Source organism: Lepidochelys kempii, chromosome 4 (genome assembly GCF_965140285.1).
Source record: "Lepidochelys kempii isolate rLepKem1 chromosome 4, rLepKem1.hap1, whole genome shotgun sequence".
Classification (NCBI taxonomy): Eukaryota; Metazoa; Chordata; order Testudines; family Cheloniidae; genus Lepidochelys; species Lepidochelys kempii.
Genome location: NC_136383.1, coordinates 69,242,141 through 69,267,179, shown reverse-complemented (window position 1 = coordinate 69,267,179; position 25,039 = coordinate 69,242,141). Strand labels below are relative to the sequence as shown.

The following is a 25,039-nucleotide window of genomic DNA, read 5'->3' as shown; positions in this document are numbered from 1 at the left end:
CTCCCTCCTGCAGTTAGGGAATCCCATTGCTGCAAAGCCATCCACTATTTCCCGCACATTGCCCACAATCACAGTCCTTTGTACTAGGAGGCGATTGATGGCCCTGCACACTTGCATCACTGCAACCCTCACGGTTGACTTCCCAACTTCAAAATGATTTGCGACTGACTGGTAGTAGTCTGGATTTGCCAGCTTCCACAAAGCAATTGCCACTTGCTTTTCCACTGTGAGGGCAGCTCTCATTTTGCTGTCCTTGTGCTGCAGAGCAGGAGTGAGCTCCGTGCACAGCTCCAGGAAAGTAGTTTTCCACATCCAAAAGTTCTGCAACCACTGCTCATCCTCCTATACCTGCATGACGATCCAATCCCACCACTCAGTGCTTGTTTTCCAAGCCCAATAGCAATGGTCCACCGTATGTAGCTGCTGTGTGAATGCCAGCAACAATCTTGAATTGTCTTTTTCATGGCACACAGCAAGGCAGGCACCACAGATTCATTTTCAGATTCGCAGCTCATTAAATACTGCAGGGTCAGCTGTGTTGTGTTCATAATGCTCATCACAAGATTGGAGAGCAGTGCAGGATCCATGCTTTCAGGCAGAGATGGCGGGTGCACAGTTTACAGGGGCAGTTGGAAAACTGTGCGAAACGTAGTTGGAAGCCCATGGAATGATGGGACAGAGAAAACTGCTTCATGGAAGGGTGAGCCCACCCCTGTGATGCACTGTGATCCGTTCCCAGAACTCCTAGTTGCAGAAGGTGGCAATTTGCACAGTAGGATAGCAACCCACAGTACACTGCTCTCTCTGTCAGTGCTAGATCACCAACTGTGGATGTGCTTCGCTGACACAAGGAGCATTGTGTGAACATGTACAAGCAATGTAATTACAGCTTTATGATAGTCGACGTAACTTAAGTCGACTTAATTCTGTAGTGTAGACATGGCCTGTGTTTGCTGTCTGCCCTAGCCAGGAGATTAGGCTAAAAACTGATTGTTGCTTGGGCCCACACAAAGGTCCAGGACTATAGACTGGCGATTGTAGCTAGGAGCTGCTAATTCCCCAGCTAACTGACTTTTGATCGCTGTACTGTAGCGAGACAGAGTGACCTCCCTCCAATTCTGATGGGGAGGGATGACTACCAACCAACTACACTAGCACACCCAGTATCTTTACTTGCACCCCAGCGGAATGGCTTTTCAGTCCAATTCCTTATCCATGTATGGGCTTAGCTCCACCTCATGTTTTCAATGTCCTTGCCCTCTCCTTTCCACCGGGGGAGTGGGTTGGGAATGAGGCTTATGCCCCTCCTGTAGCAAGGATAATTGGTAGGGAGCCTGGGCCCTCCCATATTCCTGGGCTACAGCCCAGGGCCCTATGAGAGCCAATCAGAGTCCCGCATACTGGATGCCCTTGGCGTTATCCTCCCTTCCTACCAGAGTCACTTCCTACCATCCGTCGCTCCCCACAGCTCCAAGTCCAATATAAGCTTTTAAGCTTCCTCTCCAGTTAGAACATGCTCTGTAGGTCTGGAAGGACAGAGCTACCTGGGCCTGATATTGTCCTTTCGTCTTCGGGCCCAGTGTGTGGTTTGTACACCCCATCACAAGAAGGGTACTTCACTCCCTATATTTCCTTCATGGATCCAGATGAGCTAGAGGAGGAAAGAAGGGGGAAAGGTGACTCCTCCCTAAATATTCTGCTAATTTGGCACTGCAGAGCCTATGAATCTCCTCAATGGGGCAGCAGTCCAGAGGCTGAAGACCACAGTCAGGCTCACAGGTAGTGAGGGTTAGGAGAGCTAAAAAGGAAACCTTCACTTCTTTTTGCTTTATTTTCAGTAAAACATATGCAGCTGTTACAGAAAGGACTTGTCATTGGGGTTTTTTCAGCATCTGTGCAAATGGTTGTGCAAAGCCACTCCACAAGATCACTCTAGCTATTAATTATTTGGCCACCACATCTTTTTCAATCTTTACAAACAGTAACATATGGCTATTTTCAAAATCCTAACTAGTAAGAAGGAAAAAGAGGATAGAATTACTCAGAGTCAATTTCCCAAACAGAACCATTTGCCAACCTGCTGTAACATTGTTACAAAAGAAGGTCAAACAGATATAACCATTTCAGTTATGTGAGAAAGTGTGTGTGTGTGTGTGTGTGTGTGTGTGTGTGTGTATAGTTATGTTACACTCACACACAGAGCATAATGTTTTTATAGATATGAGACTGGTTTGGTCTAATTACACACCAGCTATATTGGTGCTATTTTTGGTATATTGCTGCCTTGGTACTATGAGTCCATGTGTCCAGACCTTAGAGGGAGAGAGAAACATCTAAAAAAAGACCTAAAATCTCTTTTCCATTCATTATGTTGCAATTTTAAGGTCTTATCTCAGAACATTCCAGGTCTAGAAGCAATTGTTATGTAATCCCATTGGAAAGCTGGAAATATCCTCATTCCAGTGGTATAAATCTTTCATTTCTAGCCCTTAGGGGTCATGAGAGATTCGACCCTAAACCTGTCACTTGTCAAGGATTTAATGTCTATCCTGGGCCTTAGACCCACCTAACCTGGGGAGAATTTCTATACTGGGGGGACAACAAAAACACTTCTTTGCTTTATTTTAAAGAAAATGATTCTTGGATCCTTGCTGGGAAGTATCATTAAAATGACAACTCTCTCTGAGTGATACAAGAATCCCATTCACTAATTAGCGAGAGTGCACAGTGATAGGAATTGCTAAAAACTACATTATGTTGCTGATCTAACAAGAAGGAAGTAAATTTAGAGAATTTTCTCATTGCTATGTTGGCTCTGCGAGGCTAAGAGCAGTAACAAGGAATGCAAACATTTTTGTCACAGAACTAAACAGACATGATGGAATGCACATTGAGAGCAGGTCTGGTGAGAAAGGTGTCACTTTTCAGAGTGGAGCTGTGCTTTAAGTAGATACAGCAATAAGGTGAAGGTCTAGAAAGGGTGTTTTTCATGATGAACATGGCTTATAGCCTGCTCTGGCAGTTGGTAATGAAAGTGTATGTTGGGAATCTAAATTGAGCACTTGAACTGTATAAACACAGAGGTACTGGACACTAGCCATATCATGCAATAACAAGCTACAGCTATATCTTTCTATATTGAGAACAGGGAGCGTTTATGAAAAATCTATTTGTACCATGGCTGATATTGAAAGGATACACAGGTGAGCTAGGGTTTGAAAGGGAAGAAGAGGACAGAGGAAGAACACGAGTCCTAATTCCTATCAAGCTAACAAATCACTCAATCCTACAGCCAGATGCAAATATTGCTTAAGCCAGAAAAGGTGACTTTACCTATTATTGTCATTATAACCATATAGCTTCCCATCACATTCATTTCCCAGATGAAAAATGCAACGGGTTCACAGTAAGAGCAATAAGTTCCCATTGAGAAGAGAATTTGACTGCTGGAGTATGAGACAGAGGTCAGGCAAGACCATTTCATGGGGACAGGAGCTGACCAGTTATTTGTACAATTTGGAATAGTGAAGAATTAATGCAGAGTAGTAGAAAACAGAATAGAGGGACATATTTACTTCTGTCATTTTGCCTTTGGGGAACAATTTAGGTCAACAATTAATGGGCCTTCTTTAAGGCTTTTGATCTCAGCTGTTCCCCAGAATATTGATGTCCTGTCTCAGAATAGTATACCTTCACTTGCTAGTTAAAAGTCTGTTAGCATTTCCATTACAAATGTCTATTTCCAGGCTTACCTTAAAGTTAATAGTGTAACTCATAATTTTAAGATTTTATCAATGCATTGTTCAAGGAGTTGGTGAAGGAATACTGTGCCTTTTGCCTGTAGGCCATTGACTCAAATCCAGACCAGTAGCACAAATGCCGATTAGTAACAACTAGCAGAAAGTCATCACAAAAATTGACATCAGTTGGCCCTAATTAGCGTCACTATTTATAAAAAAGCTAAGGACTTAAATGGACATAGAAAGTAAGCTATGCTCTCTCATTCCTTGAAAAGTGGTCCCTCCAGGATGAACTTGCAGAACATTGGCAATGCAGTGCAGGGAAGCCTAAGCTACTGCTATCTTTGTTGTACTTACCTTTGTGGATCAACAGGAGACATCTTTCTCTAGGACTGTCAGTCCAGAAGGAAACACGTTCCAAACCTTAAAAAAAGAATTAAAAAATGAAGACATTAACAATTATTTTAACTATAATAGTGTTTAGATCTATTGAAATACTATTAATACTCTTATGGCACCACTGACATACATGACACTTTACAAACTGATAAAAATGAATCCGCAGTCAAAAAGAGATTCAATTTTCCTGAATAATGACATAAAGGACATTTTGGGATTTTTTTTAACCCTCCCCTCAAGGTGTTCTGATACATAGTTTATCCAGGAATGTCACAAGGTTAAAATCTAATAAGTGCTGTCAATGTAGAGACTTTCTTCTTGTCAGTAACAAGGTTTAGAAGTCATTCTAGTCCAGTCTGCTAATTGATGTGAAATTATATCTCGCTCATCTTTTTGTATGGTGGTTACTGAGAGGCAAATTGAAATATCCAACACATCCCTGGTAATTCTTTGAACAGGTTAACAACAACAACAACTGTAGAGCTTGAACAGTCATAGTCCAATTACTAAATGCTGCTGTTGTACAGTCATCCACTAACTGCATCTGTTTACTGGAAATATCTGCACCCACCCCAGCCCTTAGCCCAGTTTATATAACACAGATATATATTTTGTCCTCATTTGAATAGCACTGCAATCTGTTAAATAGTTTTATTAATCTAATTATTTAACAAAAGCTTTCATTCTCAAATGCCACTCCTTTGTATTCAAAAGAAAAGCTGAAATTGATAGAATTATATTTTAGTGACTAGAGGAGCAATAAGCTACTATCACAAAGTCTGGCAACCGCTTTGCTTACTTCTGAGTATGCATTCTTTTTCTTTTGTGTGGAAACAACAACATTTACAAATTAACAGAAAGATCTGGGATCCATCCATGGGCTTCTCGGGAGACAGAGGACACCTTTGTTATACCTCCTGGAAATGAAATATAGGGCATTTGTTCACCATATGTTCAACCATTTGGCGGTCTCCACATTTACACTCTGGCAAATCCTTGATTCTCCATTTATACATCCATTTGTACAAATCCTTGATTCTCCATTTGTCCACTCATTTGCCAGATAGCATCTTAATGTGGTTGATGGTCACCCACTGTCTTTGGTGAAGCAAGAAACCATGTAGCATCAGACAGAATAGGAACTTCCTCTTCCTTATAATTTAAGGACAAAAGAGACAGATGCCCAATCCAGCTCCTGGTGAAGTCAAGGGAAATACTTCCATCAGATTCCATAGCTACACAGGGATCTTACAGATAAATTTACTTTAGGTGGCTCCACCATAGACAGGTACAGTTATACCCCTGTGGTCTGCACACAGAAGAATTTGTCCACATAGAGATCACACTTTCCTCAAAAGAAAGGAGGGACAGCTGACTTTGTGGTAGCATCCCCACCTTTGACCAGCATCCATGCTGGGAGCTTCACAGGTCAGTTACAGCCCCTATGCCACTCCTGCATGATTCCCTAGGAAGGTTAAAATAGTTCCCTTCTTCACTCTGCTCAAATGCTTGTGTTGGGGGATGCTGAGCTCCACCCTTCCACAAAATTTACACCTGCATAAATGAAAGGCAGGCACAAGTCAGAGTATTTCACTTCCAGTTACTGAATTCCTGCTCCCGACAGATAGTAAGAGGTTCAAGTATCCTAATATATCCCCCCAGTTGAGTAGTAGGTACTTACTAGGCAGATACAAAAGGTAAGCTGTCCATTTGAAAATCTGACTCTCTATAAAGCTACACTTGCATTTTTTCAGTGTTACATCTCCAAAAACCTGTGAACTGTGTCATAAATGGAAAATAACATGAAAATGGATTGGTTTGAACTTCCAAAGCAACAGCCAGCGATTTTGAAGCTCACCAGGAGATAGGGTAACTTGCCATTTACCAACCCTAGTGATCCAATCTAGTGTCTGATTCACCAGTATCTTGCACCTTGTGTAGTCATTTATGTCTGTGCAATGTGGGTGTAAAACATAACCAGCAGTGTAAATGAGTGGAGAATTCTACATAGTTAGTGATTTACTTTGCACAGGTGTGAAGAACTACACAAGGTGTGAAGCTGTGGAGAATCAGACCCCCGTAATGTCCAGTTAGCAAAGATCATCAACATTCATTTCTTCTTTATCACCATCTGGTGTCTGCTGAGAGAACAACATGGAAACATGCAGAAATTAGCCAACTGCTTTAAAATTTACATCAAGTTTTAACATCTTTGCATAACCAAAATAATCTTTGACTCAGAGGACCATACAAAATCTCAAAACAACACAGAAAGCATTGATATAACATATTAAACATTTTTAGCCACAGTCACTTGGTTATTTCAGCACTTTGTACTTGAACTGTGAAATACTCAAATTAAGCAGGGTCACTTATCATACAACCTACATACAACTTGATGTCTAAATTACTGTGATGTCAGATAATGGAATGGAAATTATATAATAGAGAGGGAGAACTTATAGCAAGAATACAATACAGAACAAAGCTTTCTCTAACTTTTATAATAGAGCTCCTCTAAAAAGCTTTAGAACAGAGCTGCAATTTTCACAAAGGAATAATCCAGTGTATTAAACTGCCAATTCCCTCTGACTGCAAGAAAAAAAAAATTATAGCTCATTATAATATCCCCCTAGAGCAGCCTTTCTTTAATCAAGTGATTCTTCACTTTTTTCACCACAAAGAAAACCAAGTCCTCCTAGGCTAAGCCTAAATGGCCACCTGATTGCACAATCCCCTAGGTATTGTTACTCAGATTGGATACTAATTATCCAGCTGAGGTTTCCATGACAACTTCCTTTGCTCAGGATAGACCCCAAGTAGAGCAGGCCATTTAAAGTGATGGGATACATTACAGCCCAATTTCAAAACTAGGTTTGTGTATCTTTCAGTACACATTCTACATTTCCTAACTACTCTGACTGTTGATTCCACTGAAGAGGGACCCAAACTTCTTTCCACATGTAGTAGCCCGCAGTGAGTTAAGATGTTAAGAAATTCTAACTAATTTTCCTTTCACACGTAGAGCAACAAAATGAAAGGCAATTCTATGTTCAAAAAGCTATGGACTAATAAATGACAGCAAAAAATAAATTTTATTTGCAGAAATAAAATTTAATTAATTGACTCTCTCTATAACAAGTACCAGATACCAATGCCACACACACAATCAGCTAAATTACATCCCATTGGAAACCTATTATTGTTAGTAATATTGCCATTGTGCCCAGGAGCCCTAGTCATGGACCAGGACCCCTTTATGCTAGGCACTGTACAGAGAACAGAAAGATGATCACTGCCCCCCCAAACAATCTATTCTAAGGCAAGAAACAACAGATGGATAGAGACAGACAGATGGGGGCTACAAGGAAACAATGAGACAACATTGGTCTGTGTGCTAGGCTCTGTTATTGATCCATACGGCATCAAAAGTGATTTCAGAGAATAATTTCTGAGAAATACATGGCGTTAACAATAAGCTAAAAACTGCAAATAGTATTACCAAAGAATAAAGCACTTCTGTGGAGGAAACCAATTAATCCCAGGGTAATTGACTGATGGAGAAATCACTGTTAGATATTCATTTACCAAACTTTTCTAGACCAGTTTATTTAATCCAAAACATTGCCAGATAGTGCACTAACAGCCTTGACTGTTCTGCTCCCCAAGAAGACAAGATCAGAATATAAGGGGTTAATACTCAGTTCATACTCAGGGGTTAATACCACAAAGACTTTGCTGCTTAGCTCCTATTAACATTAATAGGAGTCATATGGTTAAATCCCTGTGTTCCATGCTGAAAAAAAAATCCACTCTTTAACCACTTCATCTCTGAGTTATTTGATCTCACATGCAAAACTCTCCATTTCATGTGACTTATATACTCATATAAAGACAAGGTGGATGAGGTAAAAGACAAAAAGAAAAGGAGTACTTGTGGCACCTCAGAGACTAATCAATTTATTTGAGCATAAGCTTTCGTGAGCTACAGCTCACTTCATCGGATGCATGCAGTGGATTTCCACTGAATGCAACCGATGAAGTGAGCTGTAGCTCACGAAAGCTTATGCTCAAATAAATTGGTTAGTCTCTAAGATGCCACAAGTACTCCTTTTCTTTTTGCGAATACAGACTAACACGGCTGCTACTCTGAAACCTGAGGTAAAAGACAGTTACCTTTTTCTGTAACTGGTGTTCTTCGAGATGTGTTGCTTATGTCCATTCAACTTAGGTGTGTGTGCTCTCCACATGCACCAGAGCCGGACATTTTTTCCCTCAGCAGTATCCATGGGGGACCGGCTCTGGTGCCCCCTGGAGTGGTGTGCACATGCCATAGTATATAGGGCGCTTCCGGCTCCCCCCACACTCAGTTCCTTCTTGCCAGAAACTTGTCTGAATATTGCCGAGGTGCGACCTCCAGCCGAGGTCCGAGGCATCCGAAACCAACTCAACTGAATGAGGAGTGCTGTCGAAGAGGACTCCTTCCAGGGGTCGGTCCACCATCACAGTGAGGTAAATATCATCAGGGGAAGGTAATGACCTTTTCCAGGTGGTTCCTGGACTGGGAGTAGACCGTCACCACCCATTGCTGCTGGTGTCGTATCCGGAGCCTGGCACTGTGCACCACTTATGTAGACGCTGCCATGTGACCTAGGACGTGCAGGCAAACCCTGGCCGTGGTCAGGGGAAACGTGGAGACTTCCGCAATGAGGTCCGCCAATGCCCTGAATCTCTCCAGCGACAGATACTCCCTAGTGCTGGTCGAGTCAAGCACCACTCCGATTAACTCTATCCTCTGTACCAGAATTAACGTAGATTTTTTGTCATTTACCAATAGGCTGAAGCAACAGCATGTGGCTAACAGCACCACGACATCCCTTTGGACCCGAGACCTAGAGCTGCCTTTGACTAGTCAGTCATCGAGGTACGGATAGATCTGGACACCCCTACATTTGAGGTAAGCAGCCACCACTGACAAGCACTTGGTAAATACCTGCGGTGCTGTTGCTACACCAAATGGAGGACCGCAAACTGATAGTGGTTGGGACCTATCGTAAACCAGAGGAAGCATCTGTGTCCCTCGAATATGGCGATGTGAAAGTATGCATCTTTCAGACTGAGGGTGGTGTACCAGTCTCCCAGATCCAGGGAAGGGATGATGTAGGCCAGGGAGACCATACGGAACTTCAGCTTTGCTAGGAAGCGGTTCAAGTCTCTCAGGTCCAGGATAGGTCGCAGACTGCCCTTGGCCTTTGGGATTAAAAAGTAATGGAAATAGAAACTCTTGTTCCTGCACTCCAGAGGAATGACCTCCACTACACCTACCTGCAGTAACTCCTTTACCTCCTGCATGAGGATACTTTCGTAAGAAGGGTCTCTGAAGAGAGATGGGGAAAGGGAGTAGGAAGGAGGGGTAGAAAGCAACTGAAGGGTGTAACCCAGTGCCACCATATAGTGTTCCTGGGAGGAAGGGAGAAAGGTGGTTCGCAAAAATAGGGGAGGAAGGATCTTGGGAAGAGTCTGGTAGGTCGCCCTCGGGTGTACTCTCAAAATGAGCTCTTGCCCGCCTGCTTATTATGGGTTGAGCTAGACTGAGAAGCCTGATGAGGCTGGTAGCTAGGATGCCACTTGTAGCCTCTGGATTTCTTATGGAGAGGCTCCTGGCAAGGGTGGCTCCCCTGGTCCTGAGGCTGCTGTGGTTTGAACTGCTCATGGGCAGGGCCGGGAACATACACGCCCAACGTTTTCAGGGTCGTGCAGGCGTCTTTGAGGCCATGGAGCTTATTGTCTGTCTGTTCTATGAACAGGGCTTGCCAATCAAAGGGGAGATGTTGCATTGACTGCTGAGATCCATGGACAAACCAGAGAGGAGCAGCCAGGATACCCGATGCATAGCGTCAGCCGAGGCCATGGTTCGGGTGGCAGTGTCCGCCGCATCCGACACCGCCTGGGAGGTCACCCTGGCCGCAGTCTTGCCCTCCTCTATGATCTCCTAGAACTCCTTCCTAGAAGCCTCAGGAAGGGAGCCCTCAAACTTGGCCATGGCTTGCCAAATGTTAAAGTCATAGCATCCCAGGAGGGCCTGATGGTTGGCCACCCTCAACTGGAGACTAGAGGACAAACAAACTTTATGCCCAAACAAGTCTAGTCTCTTGGAATCTTTATTCTTAGGGGTAGCTCTGGGTTGACTCTGTTACTCCCTTTGGTTAAACGCCTCTACCAACAGGGAATTGGGGGCAGAGTGGGTGTACTGGTACTCGTTGCCCTTGGATGGGACAAAGTACTTGCGCTCAGGCCTCTTGGAGATCGTGGGCAAGGAGAAAGGAGTTTGCCACAGGGCACTGGTGATCTTTAAGACCCCTTCATGAAAGGCAGAGCCACCCTGGTTGGTGCTGAGGAGCAGAGAATATTGAAGAGAGAGTTTGAGGGCTCCTCTAACTCCTCCACCTGAAGGCCCAGGTTGGCAGTGACCATCTTCAGTAATTCCTCGTGCACCCTAGTGTCATCCTGAGGAACCGGGGGAGGGTGCCCCCTTATAACCTCATCTGGTGATGATGAGGAAGATGCCAGTGCTGTAGGGTCCTCCACAACCACTGGTGGCCCAGTGCCTTGCTCCCCTACTCCCTCCTGGACCTGCAGGGTCCTTGCCGCCAAGACTTCACACACCAGAGGAGGGCAGGAGAGAGAGAGTCAGCGGGTCTCTCTGAGGCTCCAGACACCAAGCGGGTGACATGGGAGAACCCCCATGGGTTCCATGGGTACCCTGGCACCAGCCATGAGTCTGAGGCCACGGGGCTGGTTTCAATGCTGACGATGTAGCTGGCACTGCTGGTACCAAAGCTTGCCCTGCTGTCAGGTAACCTTGCTCCAAACCAGAGCTGGAGCCTGAATGGCCGCTCCCAGGTGACCAAGACAGGGTGGAGCAGTGGCTCTGTCCTGACCGGTGCTGGTCACTCCACCTGGGGTCTGATCTGGAATGGGGCCGGGGGAACCAGTGGCACTCGGCAGATTTGCGACGGCCTGGAGCCATCGATCTATGTCTCGTGCTTGACGAACAGTACCAAGATGTGGAGCGGGACCGGGAATCAGAGCGGGCACAGTGCCAGGAAGGTGCACCCACACGTGGTGATGCCCTTCTAGGGGATCTGTGATGGTCCGAGGAATGGTAGCATTGATCCCTTGACTGGTCTCTGGAGCAGTACCGGGGTCTCAGAGATACCGGGTGCTGAGACCAGTACTTCTGCCAGGGGGCATGTGCCTCCAGAGGTCTGCGCCCAGTCACTGCCAAGCTGCGCCTCGACCTTCTCTGCCTCTGCCCAAAGTCCGGAAGGACGAGCGCTAGCAGGACGTCCCCTGAGACAGGGAACAGTGCCACTGAGGTTTACCTGCGCCAGCTGCAGGGCCTCCAGCGTGGACGGTACCCAGAGCTGTCATAGTCCTCTGCCACTGTCTGGGTGGCCATCAGGGAGCGGGCTGGGCTACACCGCTCAACCGGAGCTGGGGCCTGAGTTCCCAATGGAGGTGAAGAGCTGCCCGTCATGGGACCTTGCTCGCCCTAGTCTTATCCTTTCCCTTGTGGGAGGTTGGAGACCGTCCTCAGACCGTCTTCTTGGGCTTCTTGGTAGGGGACCAGTGCCGGCCAGTGGATGGTCCCGGTGGGGCACTGCACACTGAGATCACAGTGCTCAGCACCAAGTCAGAGCATTGCTCCAATGCCAGGGTAAGGTCAGACTCCATAAGGAGCGCCCTTAAGCGAATCTCACATGCCTTCTTAGTCCTGGGCTTGAAGGGCTTGCAAATTTTGCACTTATTAATGTGCCCTTCTCCCAAGCAATGTAGACAGCTGCTGTGTGGATCGCTAATGGGCATGGGCCTTTTGCAGTGATCACAGGGCTTAAAGCCTGGGGACCGGGGCATGCCCTGTCCCGAGACAAAGTCCCATAAGGGACCTACAAAGTCTCTAACTATTAGCTAAGGGATACTAACACTAACAAGAAAACTATATACACTATAATACAAAGAATCAATGAGTTCATATGAACAAGAAAGCAACAGCGCTAGCTGAAGCAACAGTAGTTCCAGCACCATCACTGGCAGCAAGAAGGAACTGAGGATGGGGGGAGCTGGTGGCACCTTATTTACTGTGGCTTGTGCGCACTGCTCCAGGAGGTGCCAGAGCCGGTCCCCTCCGTATACTGCTGAGGGGAAAAACTTCTGGCACCGCTGCATGTGGCAAGCACACACACCTGAGTTGATTGGACATGAGCAAGCACTCAAAGAAGAATATCTTTTATTGGACCAACTTCTGTTGGAGAGAGAGACAAGCTTTGAAGCTTACATACAACTCTTCTTCAGGTCTGGGAAACTTATTCAGCATGTCACAGCTAAATACAAGGTGGAACAGATTGTTTAGCAAAAGAAAATAACATATATTTCAAGGGACCAGTCAAGGTGAAGTGGCCCGTTAACACCCCTCCAGCCACAGCCCTTGTCTACACTACAAACTTATGTCAGTATAACTACCTCATTCAGGGCTATGTGTGGTGCAGTTATACTTACCTAACTCCCAGTGTAGACAGTTATGTCGACAGGAGGGATTCTCCTGTCAACATAGCTACCACCTCTCGGGGAGGTGGAGTACCTACACTGATGGGAGAAGCTCTCCCATCAGCATAGGTAGTGTCTTCATTAAGCTGCACCAGTGCAGCTGTGCCACTACTGCCCTGTAAGTGTAGATAGTCCCAGAGACTCATAGTCTATAAGCCATAAGGACCATCATGATACTTAGGGGTTATGTCTCTGCACTAAAAGAAACTCTCCAATCTTACAGTGTCCTTGATTTTAATACACAATCCCAGTAAGATGAATGTGAGTTCTGTCACTGATTGAGGGCAACACGTGACCTTACTATGAACTATACTAAGTATTGCTTTTAATATGTATCTACAGGTCTTGATATTAGAGGGTATAATGTCTTGGCCATTTAAAAATGCATCATGTTGAAATGTGGCTCAGTCAGTCAGCTCAGATCATGCACATTTTTAGAAAAATTATGCCACCCGGGACAGCTATTTTATATAGACTAAATATTTACTGAGTCACTGTAAAGTAATGCAATAAAAAGGGAAAGAAAGGAGCAATAGTCAAGCAACAAGGGAAAAACAAGTTAATGGTCAATCCCAGACAGGGAATTTATTATTTAATCAATGGCATAACACAAAAAACTAATAGGCTTGTGCAAATGCCTCTTATTTCCACAAAGTAAACGCCATACTGACCTGGTTGAGTGAGGGATGGGAGGAGTCTGGCACAACACAAAGTGACTCCCCACTTGCTCCATGGTCTTACAATCAGAGAGTTTAAGGCCAGAAGGGACAACCAGATCATCTAGTCTGACCTCCTGTCTGTTGCTGGCCACCAATGCCATCCAGCACCCACATGCTAAACCCAACAACCAAAACTGGAGCAAAGCATTGCAGCTCACAGGAGACTAAACTCTTATATTCAATAGGGAGAGAATTGATGATCCTAGCATGCGACCCATACTCGATGCTGCAGAGGAAGGCAAAAAACTCCCAAGGTTACTGCCAATCTGACCTGGGGTAAATTCTTTCTGCACCCCACATGTGGGAATCAGACATTGAGCATGTGAACAAGAACCAGCCAGCTAAGAACCTCAGAGAATGAAAGCTGGGTGCCACCGCAGAGTACTGGCCCACCCCATCCAGGATCCCGACTATAAATTTGGTCATCACTGATGCGTTAGAGGAAGAAGATAAAAAAAAAAACTTGGAGGGGGGAGATTCCTTCTTCACTGGTTGAAGCCCTGAAGCATGAGTTTTTAGAAACATAAGACATAAACTGGAAGGGCCTCCCAGGGCTGCTGAGCCCTGCCCCCTACAATCATAAGCAACCCTGTCATACAGTGGCACTCATAAATTTGTCCAGTTCTCTCCTAAAACTAATTGTTTGCCCTCACAACTCCCATTGGGAGGTTGTTCTAGCACCTCTCCCCTGATGGTCAGAAACCTCCTTCTAATTTCCAGCCTGAATTTGTTCACAGCCAGTTTATCCCTATTTGTTCTTGTGCCAATGTTGTCCTTTACCTTTAATAACTCTTCACCCTCCCCGGACTGTTTGGCTCTGTGCCCCCTTGGTGTTTGTGTCAGAATTTGGGCCCTTATAAAAAGTAAGTATGAGTCAAATACACCATAGTCAAAAGTCCTTATAACATTAGAAGGACTAATCTGTGAGATCTACTAGAAGCAGTTCTTTCTGAGGCAGCCAGTACACTCATCCCAATGGCTTATGATTCCATTCGAGGCAATAGGATAGACTTCCAAATCTGCAGGGTCATTTTTTCTGCAACAAGAACTATACAGATGAGCCATTGCCGTTTATTGGTGTCTTTCACTATGTGTTACTCCCACAGAAATACGGCATGCAAGAACTGACCACACCCCAGAAGAGATGACAGTTAAGACTGTTGTAGGCACTTCTACAGTACTTCTACATACTGCTTTGTGCGATATTTGTCAGCCCTCAAAGCATAAGTAGGTCAGGCCAGGGCAGCATTTGTATGGAAGACCTCGCAGGAAAACCTATTCTACATCCTGCAGGAAGTGGCGAGTCAGTAGAAGGCACTTTTCTCTTTACTTCATGATGGAACCAATGTCTAGAATGGTGGTAGGGAGCACTGGGCTGCTGGATGGGCTATTTTGGGGATGAATCATAAAACTAAAGTTCTGTCTACACTGCACACCAGGTTCTGACTCAGGTTGAGCCCCAACCCCCCTTCCAGTCACATGAAAATCAGCCTGACTCAGGTCAGGAAGCGCTCAGGACTCAGGTCCTAGGACCCACCAGGGGGATGGGTCAGAGCCTGAGTCCCACTGTGACTTGGGGCTAAGCCCTGTTATTTTGTAGTGTGAATGCACGTCAAGCTGCAGATCCTAGTCAGAAAGTCTGCGTAGTGCATTATGGACATGTTAGCACATCTGAAAGTCCCAGGTCTGTTAGGAATTATCAGCCATTTTTGTTTGCCATCCTCCATATCGTCTCACCTTCTTGTTGCTTGGTTTGGCACTCTTTCTTCATTCCTTATTTTTGATTGAGTACGCTTAAAAGAGTTCTGCCTAGTAACAGAGACAGAGGCTGGAAAACTTGGGAAAGACAGGAAAGGTCATCTGACCATGAAAGAAAATCTGCCCAGCAACAGTAGATTATATATGGGTTCAGCACAATATACTTGTTGCTGTCTGCCCAAGAGGCAGCCAGTGCTTATTTACAGTAACATTGGAAGAAGACATCTACCTGTTCCTGTCATCGAGAGGTTCCAGAACCAATCCCACTGTTACCTGATCCAGTGGTGGTGTGTTCTCCTGAGGCTACTCGTTCCTGAAAGGTTCCTGGGTTCGCTGACCTTGTCTGGTCTTTGGTTGTCTCCTGCAACAGATTGAGTAATGTAGAAAATGTTACGATATCTGAAACCCACCTATCTTTGGTTGGGATCTGGGCTGAGTGCCTATTTGTATGTATCAAACCATTGAGCTATTTTGTTAATAAACCTCTGTTTTATTCCTTAAAATGACTAATGTAATTCTTGGTATGACCATAAGTGACGGATACTAATTCAGGATAAACGGGCCTGTCTGGGAGGGGGTCCTTTATAAAGATATCTCCTGTCCTAAGTTTTCTGGTAACAGGTCCAGTAATTGTAAGGTTTACAGTGTGGATGCTCAAGCACAGGCTTGGAAACACGAGGTCCACAAGTCCAGGTCCCAGAGACCCAGGCTTAGTGTGCAGAATAGACAGATCGTAATGTGCTCAGTCCTGATCTCATTGAAGCAAATGAGAACTTCCACTGAAGATAGTAAGAGGAGAACCAAGCCCAAGCTTCAGACTATCTGTGGTTCATCGCATTTTTTGCGAGAAGAAGAGTGTTCTGGCCAAATTTAACTTCTGTGAGTGCTATACTCGATAAAATAGTAAAAAGATATGAGCATGGGCAAGTATTACACTTTCCAAGTACACACAGTATTTTTGTGTGTATTTTGCTGTGTGTGGAGTGTTTAGTTTTATTTTCAATGTACTTCACATACAGAAGATTGTTGGTACTATAAAAAAGTGCTGGAGGTCCCGTAAGGGTACCAGTTTGTTCACAAAGAGCCTGATCCTGAAAGGTACCGGGTACTTGGAATTCCTAATGAAGTAATTTGTTTTAAGAGCTCTCCACACCTTACAGTATCAGGCTCAAAATGTATTACAAGCTGAAATATATGCATCTTGGAAGAAGTGTTCTGCATTTTGCAGAATTGAGCCCTTAGTGCTTAGGGATTCCAAATAAAAATAGAAAATTTTAGAATACATTTGAAATATATCAGATTACTTTCATAAGGCTTTCATACTTTTCATATTATCTATTTAAACAGTGAAATCCAGGTATATTAGTTCATAAGCACTTAGCATATGTCATTCAATAACAGAGTTTCTATGACTCCTACATCCTAGCCACATCCTATGTTTGTTGTGCTCAATGCTTCCTTCACTTTATTTTCCTCAATTCATTCTGCAGAGCTAGCTGGAATCACCTCAGCCAGAATCACAGAATCAATACGAGCAGTGTGTCCAACCTCTGTTAGGCCAGCGTTGCCTCTTTTTAGTCAGAAAGTAAAGACTTTCTAGCTCTCCAGCCACAATAGATTTTCTATGACTATTATTGTTACACTAGCCCTCTAGTCTGGGAAGGAACCTATCCATAATTGAAGAAATCTCTGCAGAAGCAGTTAAATTACCTTTCTCTCCTTACTTACAGACAACATGAAAGAGAACAAGAAAGTGAGAGAGAAAAGGAGAGAGTAAGGGAAAGAGGTGAAAGTTGGAGAAGGAAAAAAGTGGCCGTGGTGGGGTATACTGTCTATCTGGGTCCTGGGAAGTCTGTGGGAAGTGGCCTCTCAAGTGGATCCAAGTTCCCAAATCTCATTTTTCCCCATCACATCTGCTGGTGTTGTGAACGTGACATGAGAGGGTTAGATTACAAGGGAGCAGATGCAGCTGGGACTCATTAAGCTCCCAGCTGCATCTGACACCCATAACATAGGGAAAACATGAGGCTAAGTTGCATTTAGCTCCATCTCTGATGGGGGAAAGATGTTGTTGTTCTTCTGAGACTGCTAGACAAGGAGGACTTTTTAAGCAGAAGAATGGTGAGATCTTTAAGGTGGAGTTGGTTTGTATCCAGGAGATGGGGATGTTTCATTTAGAGTTTATGCCTAGAAAGGGGATGAACCTTCTTGGGCTCTGTTTGTGGGGAGTGGCGCTACTTGCACAAAAAGTGAAATTCACTCTTGTGACAGGAATTAATATAGAGAACTTTATTTTCCTGTTTCTGGGAAAGCAGTATCTAAAAAGCCACAGAAGGAGATGATGTTTTGGTTATTTTCAGGTCAAATGTTGGGGCCTGAACATTTGATGAACTTCCTAGTTATCATTCCTGTCTGAGAGAGAACTAATATTTGGGGAATAAAGGGAGGTGAGGACCAGAACAGGCAAAACTAGGAGGAAAATGGGTCTGGTTTACATAACCAAAACCAGAGGCAGTCTGGATCTATGTCTCAGTGTTACCCAACCAGACAAAGCATAAAAGTTTCTGATAAATGGGTTCTAGCTTTGGTCCATCTCTCGTAAGAATATCTTGTTTTGAGCTCTGACTCTTCCGTGTCCACACTGAAAAATTCTGCCCTCTAATTCTCCATTGGTACAGTTCAGGTGTTTTTATCCCCACATGATTGCCTATCTTTGTTCAGAGTAGTTAGTGACAAACTGATAACACCTAAACGCTGTCTAAACTACAGCTTCCACTGTGTTCTAGTGTAGACAAACCCATAGTGTGCATCTATATTAGCAGATTGTAATCTCTCTGGGGCAAGGTTGTGTTTGTACAATACCTAGCAAAATAGGGCCCAACCTTGCCTTCATGTGCTACTGCAATATAAATGTTGATGATTTATTATTATCATTGGTATTTCAAAAACTGCTAGCACCGGTGCATAAGCACAGGTGCTGACACCCACAACGATCTGGAAAAGCTTGTGTCTTGTTTTACCATCAGGTCATGCAAACCTGCTCAGAATCTGTGCCTTGTCTACGTTAGCACTTACAAAGCTGCTACCCCTGCTGGTAGTTGCTGCGGAACAATTACTGAGCACTTACAAATCCCACTGACTCCAGTAAGAGCTGTGCATTCTCGGCACTTCTAAAAAAAACAGGTGATATTGGCACAGACAGCAAAGTGTACTTAATAAGACCATGCTGGTGAAATCTGGAGTCCTTCATTGTCTCGAAGAAGTAATACTAGTAAGAGAAGGAAACATTTGTTTTGAAATCTGTAACATTTTTAAAACAAATGTAGAAGAGTGTAAGTAATCTATGTGTGTTTTAAAACTTCTATTTTTTAGATCTCTGCATGTAGAAAATGGTGGATTAGGGGAGTTATACCAGGGATAAATTTGGCCTTGGAAGTCTAGCAGACATGTCCTTACTTCCAGCTTCTAAGGGTGTGACTTTCAAAAATGTTCACTGACTTCAGTGGGTCCAGAGATAAGTCAACGTGGGTGTATTTGTTACTCTGTTGGAAACAATTTAGGGTGGAATTTTGAAAGCATTGTTTCCGTCATCACTTTGCATTTCTGTTCATGTGTAAAGATAAGATTACACTTTAGTGCTGCTGATGAGACTTATTCAAAATCCAGCTTACCATTTCTTTTCCTTGTTACTTTCAATTCACTTTTCACTCATGGGGGCAGGTAAGAAATCTTGGAAGGAATGTGATTCTTATGGAAGCTGCTAAAAGTATTTGGATTGCTTACACTAAACTAGATAGTAAATGTGTTGGAATTTAGGGAGCCTTTCAGACAATAAGTACATCAACAATTATTACTGCGAGTGGTTTAACTAAAATTGTAAACTTGCTGAATCTCAAAGTTCAGTAAATTCATGTGTGTATTTAAAGAAGCTCTTAAATGAGTACAAGGTGACAGAAAATCTCTGGAGCAGTGGATGGCTCAGGGGATTGGTAATGGGGTTCAAACCAATTCCTGCTTCATTTAATCAGTTGGCTAGACCCATGGACTACAGCTGAATTTAATCAGTTGGCTAGACCCATGGACTACAGCTGAATTACTTGACTGAACAAAATTAGTGGAAATAGATGCATGTAATCTTTGACCATTAGGTCACTGGTTCAATCCAGCCCAGGTTGGAAATGACAGTCATAGCCCTTCAATGAGTGTTGGGTGATCTCATCTGTGTGAAACAAATCGGCATTCTCAATTTAGTTCCTAGTGGATAGGTGTCTCTCTTGCAATGGGCATGAACTTTCACCCTAACGGGATGTGCCAGCAGAGAGTCCAATGATCTACCATGCACAGAAACTGAATTATCCGCTCACTCTACAGGTGGTCCTTCCAGAACAGGGTTGAGCTGGGGGTATGAAAATGAGAGGAAGCATGCATTGTTCCTGCCCATACTACACCTGTTTTATGCAGAGGATTTCAGACTCTAAAGCTGTTAATCTGGCACCAATTGTGCTGGTTTTTGAGGTGAAAGTACTATCAAGTGTCTGAAACATGCTACCTGACAATCCATGAAATTACGAGAACAAACCATTAATGGTAAAAATGCTCTAGTCAGACGAACTTCTGTGTAAGATATAGGTTCAATATCTTGGTTTTGTCACTTGCTTTCATGGTTTGCACCTATGCCTGAGTTCTGGTTTATGCATGGAACCACAAAGGCTACATTTCAGTTTGTGCATATATAAAGTGCTTTGCCCAATCTCGCTTTAAAAAGCTGTCATGATGGAGTGCCCACCGCTTTAATTGGAGAAACTACTCAACAATCTAAAATCTCACTGTTAGGTCACTTTACTACTTTGATGAAAAGAAGAGTAATTTCAATCCATCATTTTGTGATGGGTTTGGTAACAAACTCCCTCAAGACTGTCACTAGATGTGCTGGGATACCACTGAGAACAAACACCCGGGCCAGAGAAGGCTTCTCTGCACTCCTGTCTTGCTGAGTTAAACAGTCCAGTCAGCTACAGCACAGACCAAGAGGTTGGGCCACGCCCCCTGCAGTGCACAGAAACTAATATTTACTTAGTTCAGGCATTTTTCTGTTAACAGTGACTTTCCCAGCACCCAGTATTCAGTCTTCCTGGGAGCCTAACCCCCTAATAAATCAGTTTTACTCTGTGTAAAGCTTATACAAGGTAAACTCAAATTGTCTGCCCTCTAGAACACTGAAAGAGAGATGTACAGCTGTTTTGCTCCCCCAGGTATTAATAACTTATTAAACAAAATGATTGTATTAAGTATAAAAAGTAGGATTTAAGTGGTTCCAAGTAATAATAGACAGAACAAAGTAAGTTACCAAGCAAAATAAAACAAAACACGCAAGTCAAAGCTTAATACAGTAGGAAACTGAATACAGGTAAATCTCACCCTTAGAGATGTCCCAATAAGCTTCTTTCACAAACTAGACTTCTTCCTAGTCTGGGTCCAATCTTTTTCAGACCAACATTGTGGCTTATGGCCTGGGTTCAGCAATCACTCACACCCCCATAGCGTCAGTCCTTGGTTTCAGTTTCTTTCAGGCATCTCTTGAGCGGGCTGAAGACAAAATGGAGAGGCTTCCAGGGCCTTCTATTTTCTCTCCCTTGTGGGCGGAAACCCCTCTATTCGTCTGTGCAAAATCACAGCAATAAGATGGAGTTTGTAGCCTCCTGGGCAAGTCACATGTCACTGAATGATTCAGCTTTTTGCAGGCCGATGCCATTGTTTACATGTTAGTTTGAACATACCCAGGAAAGCTCAGATGTGGATTAGCGTCTCCCAAAGTCCATTGTTAGTTAAGTGTTTCTTGATTGGGCACTTACTCAGAATAGTCCTTTCTCAAGAAGCTGACCAAATGCTTCACTGATGCTACTTAGAATCAAACACCTTGAAATACAAGTACATAGCCAATATTCGTAACTTCAAATACAAAAATGATACACACATACAGACAGCATAATCATAACCAGCAAATTACAACCTTTCCATAGACCCCTTACTTGATCTCCTTTGTAGGAGATTTGGTGGAACTATAGGATTTTGGCTGCAACAATGATCTATACGATCACAGTTCATGTCAATAACATCACACATTTCTAGTTAATGCATTTGTATCACCCTATATAAGTACTTGATTGTCTTGCATGAAGAGAAGAGTGTAGGTTGGGAAGAAGCTAAGGATGAAGAAAGAGGTACAACGCACACAAAGGAGCAAAGAACCGTTCATGAATGAAAAATGCATCCTGTGCCAAATTGCCAGGCACAGAAATTTCTAATTATCTCATTAGAAATAAAGATGGGTGAGACTTGCATGTAATTTTTCAAGTGTTACTTTTCTCAAGGGGAGGAGAATGCAGCCTCTGCTTCCATGCCAAAAAAACTGGCTACAGAAAACTGTCTCTTAGGCGCAGAATCTTACACACAGACCTTGAGATCCTTCATGGGAGATTTAGGTCTTGTCTAAACTATGAGAGTAAGTTGACCTAAGTTAAACTACTCCAGCTAGGTGAACGTAGCTGACATTGACATAGCTTAGGTCGACTTACTGCAGTATCTACACAGCACTGCGTCAACAGACGCTCTCCCGTTGACTTACCTTACTCCTCTCATTCCGGTGGAATACTGGAGTTGACCAGAGAGCGCTCTGCAGTCAATTTAGTGGGTCTTCACTAGATCTGCTAAATCAACCCCAAGCACATCGATCGCAGCAGCTGATCCCCGGTAAGTGTAGATATGGCCCTAGACACATGGCTGAACTGGTTTTGACTATTGCCTTTAGTGTATTGTATACACGCCTGCTTTCTAGTAACGTTAGTCATATGCATGGTGTTGTGCTGTGTATCAGCATTTGTAACTATCTCCCCTAGTAGCAACTGGTAAATGGCTTCACTTAATGGCAATTCTCCAAGCATCAGGAGTCAAAGATCCTTTTAAACAGATTCATGAATTTATAAGAACAAAGTAGCTGTAGGAGTAGGCTATTCCGAGACTCATTTTTTTTTGTGTGATCAAAATATGTTTCTCTATTTATTTGGATCAGAGCAGAGGCAAGACTTTGGTTTGGGAGTGGACTTATTCCTAAATATGACTTTCTCCCTTCAAAATCCTAAAATAATAAGACTTCAGACCACACTTTCCCATATGATTTGGCTTTGCTCCAGGTCCTTGATTTAAATGACAGTGTAGATCTTTTGGATCAGAATGCTGCGCCTATAGGAAATATACAAGTAATTCTGAGCTGTGAGTTAACTGCTCTTGAGTAATACGCTTGATGCAGACTAGTAATTACAGGTGTCGCCAAAGTGGATGCTAAACTTATACCAACCAGTATACGTAACTCAGAACAAAGTGTGCATACGAACATGCAAACCTTCACAATGAAAGATAAACATATTTCCTCTCATCTCTATTTGAGTTCTTCTATTTAAATATTTAAAAAAAGGCAATCTGAAATGTCAGCTTCAATCTTAAATTTTTCCATGGGCAGATGTCTTACAGTATCCTGATGAGTCTTCTTTCGGGATGACATCATTTTTTATTTTTTTTTCCTCCTCCTCTGTGCTTGCTTTCTTTATTCAGATGGAATTATACAGTTTGCTGCAGAGGAGGATGGGCAGAGTTCCAAAATGATAGGTCAGTGTGAGGAGCAGTGATGTGGTGACTCAGCAGAAGCACTGTTCCTTTGGAGCAGAGCTGTTCACTCACAATCTTCCTGGAGACCAGTCTAGTCTCTGACAATGACTATCTCCCAGTCCCTCCCTTATTCTTATACTGATATCAGACCAGGGCAGTGGAAGGGAGAGGAAGAACTCCACTGAAACTGAAAATGTGAAATTACCCTGCAAAGATGATAATTCTTTTGCTAAATAACAATCCTAGTAGCAGAATTTGCCTACTTTGTACAGTTTTTGATTACCAGGCAGGTCTTCATTAAAAAAGCGTATTATCTTTCAAGACATCTTATTTCATTTTGCATGTTTGTAAATACATATTCTGGCAGTACAATGAAAGCTAACTAAACAAACTGAGGTTGGTGATTTGTTTTTTTTTTTTTTTTAATAGCTTTAGTTCTTCTAGTGGCACTTCTTAAAATCTAAGCATATGACTATGAAATTAGATTAAATTGCCTATTTTTGTTTAAAGGCAATAGGAAACCTTCTGAATGTGTCAGATGGAAACCCATCTGCCTGTCTTAAACACCTGTCAAAATATCTTTTTGTATTCAGGTCTTTAAACTTTTTTGATTTGCTAATCCCTTACAAGAATTGAAATGGCTCCCTCTTATGGCAAAAGAAAAGCAGCAGATATTTCTTTGAACAGATGCATTCTGTAGCCATAAAAATCTGATCCAGATTTGAATCAGACACTTGACCCCCACCCCTCCTCCAAGATTCAAGGGGTTTGGGTTTGGCAATGGCAGAGGGACTAGTCACACTCCCTAAACCCATGTGTAGAGGGAAGTTCCCTGTTTGGTTCTGTCACTCCTCACATGGAATGTGGGAAGGTTATACTCCTCCATGTCCCTGTCCCCCATGGTCCTCAGTAAGTCTGGAGGCCTGCATGGTGGGAGGAAGAGGTATAGAGGATACATATAACAAAATCCAAACACTTTTGGTAAATCCACCCAAGAGCTAATGAAGCTCTGGTTTTACTACATCTTACAGAGCCCTCTCCACATTGGGAGCCCCCTCTTAAATGTGTGTCCCTGGGACAGCCACCAGTACAGAACTTCCTAACTACAATTGAGTTGCTATGTCAGGGAGCCATGCGATTTGGTCCTTCTTCCAAGGTTGCACAAACTCAAACATCATGGCAGAAATGTTAAGAGGAAACTTGGATCATCCACCACCTCAGATTTCTTTCACCAAGTCAAAGATCCTATTGGGATCCGGGAAGTGCTAAAGGATTCTCTTCCCCTCCCTCCCGCCCCCTCCAGCCTAAGAGAGGGGATCTACAGGATCTGGAAACCAAATAAGTATGGGGGACAACTAATGAAATAGCATGCAGATACACAATTCAGATCAGAGTTTGGATTACGACCCCAGCTCTACCAAATTCAGTAACAGTCATAGGCAGAGGTTTGATTCAGGCCCTTCTCAACTCTTGAAAGGTTTTTCCAGAGAACCTGCTGTAATGATCTTTAGGGAAAGACACAATTGTAGCATAGAATTGTGTTAACTCGCATTCAAAGTTATCAAATCCCAATGCTGTATACTATGCAAATTCTCTTTTTTTTTTTTCTTTCCCCCTTCTTGGCACATATCACTGATCTCGGCCAAGATGATACAGTGAAAAGAAACAGATTCCTAGTGAAATGTTTTTAATAAGAATGACTTCCTAAAGGCTATTTTGAACAATGTAGTAGTTTCTAATAGAAACTCCTCCTTTTGGTTTCAGTATCTTCACATCTCCTGTGAATGTGAATTTTCCCTCACTGGAATATGTTACTGTACTGATACTTAATAGTAAAAGCTCCAGACTGGCCAGGCAGAGTAGGATTCAGTACAAAGGTTTTCAGTATTGCTATAAGATCAATTATCTTGCCAATAATCATTTCTGAATCAGTATAAATAAAAAAATACAAATTTCATTCCCTTAAATCTTGCACTACATCATCAGATTATTATGAATGGCATTTTCTTAGATTGTGAATATTCTTTAACTGTACTTGCATTTAAAATGTTTTTGTGACTTATCCTCATGAACAAGATATAATAATTAAACTTTACAACCGATTCATCTTTAATAATCTCTCCTCAGCCTCAGTGAGTCAAAGCCATAATCGCA

At 43.2% G+C, this 25,039-nt stretch overlaps 1 long non-coding RNA gene across 2 annotated transcripts in view; it reads right to left on the bottom strand.

The window, feature by feature from the left end:
- Nucleotides 1-25,039, bottom strand: part of LOC144930498 (uncharacterized) — a 55,780-nt gene that overhangs the window by 28,610 nt on the left and 2,131 nt on the right. The window contains exons 2-3 of one of the 2 annotated variants that reach the window (XR_013635709.1): nt 15,453-15,584; nt 4,098-4,163 (exon numbers count right to left, since the gene is read on the bottom strand). This is a non-coding gene — a long non-coding RNA (uncharacterized LOC144930498). The remainder of the gene's footprint in view (nt 1-4,097; nt 4,164-15,452; nt 15,585-25,039) is intronic. The other variant, XR_013635710.1, reaches the window with a different exon arrangement.